Raw genomic sequence first — 5,860 nt, 5'->3', positions numbered from 1 at the left:
CCACCGAGAGAAAAATCAAGAGCCCAAAACTTAGACAGTGGTTAAGCATCACAGTAGTTCCGAGTTTACAGTTCTTGTACCTATTACTCTTGAGAGTTTTGCACCCTCTAGATGGATAGGTGTCGGCTTGAGTGTTGAAGAGTCATTGTCTTCATCGAGCAAGATCTTCAGCAACCAAGAGTCATTGTGGTTCGCGAAGAGGTTTGTCGAAGGTTTGCAGATCGCCGACAAGTATCTACCACGAGTGAAATCATCTGAAGTCTAATCAACTCCGAGTTGAAGGAGCATAGGGCGAAGAGAGTTTATCTTCCATGTTAAATCATAACCCCTCCAACCAGATGTATTTCTTTGGCAGAAGGGTGAACTGGTCTACCAAATCCATCTGTCGCCATCGAGCACCAGTGGTTCAATTTACTTTACTACATTACATTCAGCAGTTTACATTCGTGCTCTATGATGATGGTTTATCTGATCAATCATTGACTGTTGCATATCTTTCATATTTGTCATCTCTATCATTCCCATATGTTATAGTTCGTTGCTCATCATGTTGCATTCCTACCATTCATTTTAGTCATCCTAGTCATATAACTTCTCCTCGTGTTTATCCCTTTTAGACTTGCGTGTTTTTCCCTATGTATTTTTTGTTCACCTCGTCGTTGTTCGTTCTCGTGTTTTCCCTCGTAGTTCATATCTTGTTTTCTATCATGCTACTGCATCTGTTCACTTATTGCATAACCATCGTTATTATCAAGCCTGTGATATCCTATGCTCGTACCATAATTGCTTCCTACGTCGATAGATATGTTCCTCAACATCGGGCTTGACTAAGTTATTTTCTATCGAACCTTAAATTTTTTGCAGTGTTTGGGATCGATTCAAAACATTCGCAAGAATTTTTGAATCTCCCATTCACCCCCTCTGGTCGATATACTCTCAGTCCTAACAGTTTCTCAATATAAGCAGTAGGAATAACTGGATCAACATTATAAGTGGTAGTTCCTTCTCTAGCTTCAATGGGTTCTACTATTTTTACTTCAACGGGAGGATGATATTTAAACCACTTCTCCTTAGGGAGATCAAAATGAGTAGCAAATGATTCACAAAAAGAAGCTACTATCTCAGAGTCAAGTCCATATTTAGTGCAAAAATTCTGAAAAATGTTGGTATCCATAAAAGTTTTAACACAATCAAATTCAAGCTTTATACCTGACTCCTTACCTTCGTCAAGTTCCCAATCTTCAGAGTGGCATTTAACTCTTTCCAAAATATCCCATATGAATTTAATATTCTTCTTCATAAAAGAACCAGTACAAGAAGTATTGAGCGTGGAATTATCATTATGAGAAAGCCGAGCAAAAAAATTCTGAATAATCATTTCTCTTGAGAGCTCATGATTGGGGCATTAATATAACATTGTCTTAAGCCTCCCCCAAGCTTGATTTGTACTTTCTCCTTCACGAGGCCAAAAATTATATATATAATTTTGATCACGAAGAACCAGATGCATCGGATAAAACTTTTGATGAAATTCCAATTTCAATCGGTTGTAATTCCAAGCTCCAATATCATCACATAGCCTATACCATGTCAATGCCTTTCCCTTCAAAGATAAAGGGAAGACCTTCTTCTTGACTTCATCTTCGGGTAAACCTGCAAGCTTAAATAATCCACAAGATTCATGCACATAGATTAATGCATATCAGGATGTAGTGTTCCATCTCCTGCATAAGGATTAGCTGGCAGTTTCTCTATCATACCCAAAGGAATTTCATAATAAATATTTTCAGTAGGTGTAGTAGGTTGAGGAGCAACTCTTTTTTCCTCTGGTTGAGGTGAAGATACCCTGAACAAAACTGTCAAAGGATGATTTTCCATAGTGACAAGTAACAGTAAATTTCAGCACATAATATAATTTTTTTCTTACCAAAGGCGCTTCACTCCCAGGCAAAGGCGCCAGAAAAGAGTCTTCATGACCCACAAGTATAGGGTACAATCGTAGTCCTTTCGATAAGTAAGATTGTCGAACCCAACGAGGAGTAGAAGAAAATCACAAGCGGTTTTCAGCAAGGTATTTTCTGCAAGCACTGAAATTATTGGTAACAGATAGTTTGGTAGTAAGATAATATGTAACGGGTAACAAGTAACAAGTGTAGAAAAGGTGCAGCAAGGTGGCCCAATCCTTTTTATAGCAAAGGATAAGCCTGGACGAACTCTTATATAAAGCTTGGGTGTTGTCCTTACTTGGACAAGCCTCCCACTTATGATTAACGCCTCTCGCAAGCATCCGCAACTACAAAAGAAGAATTAAGATAAATCTAACCATAGCGCGAAACATCTGGATCCAAATCAGTCCCTTACAAAGCAACACATAAACTAGGGTTTAAGCTTCTGTCACTCTAGCAACCCATCATCTACTTATTACTTCCCAAAACCTTCCCCAGGGCCCAAATCATGGTGAGGTGTCATGTAGTCGATGTTCCCATAACACCACTAGAGGAAAGACTACATACATCTCATACAAATATCGAACGAATAACAAATTCACATGATTACTTATAACAAGACTCTCCCATGTCCTCATGAACAAACATAACTACTCACGAAGCATGCTCATGTTCAAGATCAAAGGGGTATTGAATATCATTAAGGATCTGAACATGATCTTCTATCAGATAAACCAACTAGCATCAACTACAAGGAGTAATCAACACTACTAACAACCCACATGTACTAATCTGAAGTTTTGGGACAAAGATTGAATATAAGAGATGAACTAGGGTTTGATAGGAGATGGTACTGGTGAAGTTGTTGATGAAGATTGACCCTCCCTCGACGAGAGGATCGTTGGTGATGACGATGGATTCGATTTTCCCTTCCCGAAGGGAAGCTTCCCAAGCAGAATAGCTCCCCTGAAGCCCTAGATTGCATCTTGCCAGCTTCCGCCTCGAGACGGTGGCGCTTCGTCATGAAAGCTTTCTTGTGACTTTTATAGGTCAAAACCTTTCATATAGCAGAAGATGGACACTGGGGGCTGGCCAGGGGCCCACAAGCTAGGGAGGCGCGCCCCCAGGCTTGTGGCCACCTGGTGGGTCCCCTTCTGTTGTTTCTTTGCCCAATATTTTATATATATTCCAAAACAGTTCTCTGTAAAGTTTCATGACATTTGGAGTTGTGCAGAATGGGTATCCCAGATTTGCTCCTTTCCCGTCCAGAATTCCAGCTGCCGGCATTCTCCCTCTTCATGTAAACCTTCTAAAATAAGAGAGAAAAGGCATACGTATTGTACCGTAATGTGAAATAACAGTCCATACTGCAATAAGTATCAACATAAAAACATGATGCAAAATGGACGTATCATAGAGCTTGTTGGGACTTGTAGGTTTGCGCATCTCGAGCATCTTCATGTTGACGGTGTCGTTGTCATGCTTGAGCTTTATGGCATGATTCGTCGTTGTGCACATGTTTCTTGGAGGTGACTTGCCCTTCATGATGATGTGGATCATGATTGTGATGATGGTCACCATGCAGATGTGGATGTTGACGAATTGCGCTTGCAACGCAAGGGCGCTCCAAAGATTTGCGACTCACTCACCGCCACCTTGAGGATAACGAAGGGGAAGAAGATTTGTAGTCGGACAACACTTAACCAGTGGAGAAAAGCCAAGCTATGGTGTGCCAAAAACTTCCTTGCTAGCATAGACACACGACGCCACTAATATGGCGCCATTACTAAAAAATAGTGGTGGCGTTGGGGGACACGTCAGAAGTATCCTACATGGTGCTGGCGTGTCACCAGTCCAACGCTAGCACTAAGTTCATCTTAACTCTGGTGTGCCTTCTTGTTCAACGCCGGCAAATGGTTTTTTGGTAATAACAAAAATTGCTCATCAACACTATCTACTTACTTAATAGATACTAATGAACATAATATACTATCCAACACTAGGTACTTACCTAATAGATAATCATTACAGAAGAGGCTCATGAACTTAACAAGTTGATATTAAACTTCACAAAAGTTGCTCATCAAGTACTCTAGTTACTCGATCAACATCAACTAATAAGATGAACTAGCTAGCTACTTAAAAAACTAATCTTCTTCAAGGAGTATGCCAGCTAGCGAAGCTTCTTTCTATCCCCCTCCCCCTGTCTTCTGAAATGATCTATGTCCATCTTCCGGTCAATCCTCTCAGCCTTGAGGAGTCTCCTCTCCTCCTTCAATTTGTCCCGATCCTCGATGAACTTATCCCTCTCGTCCCTAAGCTAATTAGTCTCCTTAACGCGCCGAATAGTCTCCTTGCGTAGCTCTTTAATCTCCACCTTTAGCTCATCATTTTCCCCTTACACGGTCTTGATGACATACCCATAAGTGTTTAAGAATTCATTGTTGGCCATGTCCACATTGCACACCGACTCGTTGTTGCCTCTAGAATTGGCCATGACCTACAAACATATCGCGTATACGATCAAGATAATATGCAATTTCATATCACTGAATATTGACACTAGTTTAAAGTAGTTAAAATATTGCAATGTATAGAACTAATCAAACTAGATAGCATGTGGTGACCTACAACAGCAAATTGCATAGCAAACTAGATATGTTGGTCTATAGAAATTGTACAATATGAATGACCATGATCCTGCTTGAGTGGGTCATTAAGGAATAAGCCTTTGTATTCAAACCTTCCAATTTATAGAGGATCAATTGATAGAAAAGCTCGACAAGTGCCAGAATTTTAACACCCAATGCTATTTTCACTTTCTTCTGGAACCGGATGATAGTTATAACAAATTATCAGCCCAAACAATTTGGCCATGAGGACTTGCCCTGATTTCTTCAGTGCACATTTCTAAGGAAACTACCAATCAAAACTCCCATTATACACATAACACATTCTATCCATTTCTACTAAATATATCAATTTCTACTAAACTAGCTCAGATCCGCCACCGGAGGGAGATGCGCAGTTACCATATCCGTTCATATATAAACCAATCATCTACTCCATCTATCAAAAGAAATTTTCTAGATCTAATCCGCCACCGGAGGGAGACGCGCTTGGGGAGGGCAAGAGGGAAGATCTCACCTCCTTTGCCGGAGTTGATGACGGCCATGCAGTTAAGGCGGCGAAGAGCGGCGTGGTCGGGCGGAAGTGGTGGCACTGGTCGAGAAGGGGCAACGAAGAAGAAAGGGTGTTCGATGTGAGTTCATAGTGAATCTGACTTACTGGTTTTTTACTAGACAGGGCACTTTTTGCTGGCGTTGGCCTATTGGGTAGTGCTGGCGTAGGCCTAATGAGCCGCACCATAGAAAACGGTAGCGCACATAAAAAAACTCAGAAAATATATATGTCGTGCAAGAAACAATGTACACCAGCGTAGTAGCAATGTCGTACCAAATTGTCTGATGCCAGCACTATTTGAAAAAATAGTGCCGGCGTTACTCGTGTCGGTGTACACAAACAGGGGTATTTGTTTCCCCCTGACTAGTGCGCAGACACAAAGGCGAACTGCCCTTGCCTGGTGCACTAAAGCATTAAGAAGAACAAGACAAGCAAAGGACCGCCTTGGGAAGGTCTCCCTTGCCGGGCAGGAGAGCCTGGCCAGGCCGAGGCCGTGCCCAAGGGCAAGTCCAGATTCGCCCCGGCAGGCTTGCCGGGGCCGCCAAGATCAAACCCCGCCAAGCACCTTCAACGTAGAACCTTCACCAAGATGCCACCGCTCCACCTCACCGTACCCAAGTCACTAATCGGTGTGGTGTCAAGGTGCTAAGCAACCGGATGGATCCAATCAAGCACGTGGCAGCATCAAGGAGAAGAGATTAGCTTTATTGACACCCGTCCAGGAGGCGTGT

General features: G+C 42.0%; 1 long non-coding RNA gene across 1 annotated transcript; it reads right to left on the bottom strand.

The window, feature by feature from the left end:
* Positions 1-3,904: 3,904 nt before the first annotated feature.
* On the bottom strand, positions 3,905-5,290 carry LOC120969086 (uncharacterized). Its single transcript, XR_005763243.3, has 2 exons — positions 5,094-5,290; positions 3,905-4,446 (listed from the first exon to the last, which is right to left on the bottom strand). It is a non-coding gene; the product is annotated as an uncharacterized lncRNA (long non-coding RNA).
* Between the last annotated feature and the right edge of the window lie 570 nt (positions 5,291-5,860).

The sequence above is a fragment of the Aegilops tauschii genome, chromosome 7 (genome assembly GCF_002575655.3).
Source record: "Aegilops tauschii subsp. strangulata cultivar AL8/78 chromosome 7, Aet v6.0, whole genome shotgun sequence".
Classification (NCBI taxonomy): domain Eukaryota; kingdom Viridiplantae; phylum Streptophyta; class Magnoliopsida; order Poales; family Poaceae; genus Aegilops; species Aegilops tauschii.
The sequence above is the reverse complement of the archived record's forward strand: the minus strand, read 5'-3'. Positions and strand labels throughout refer to the sequence as shown.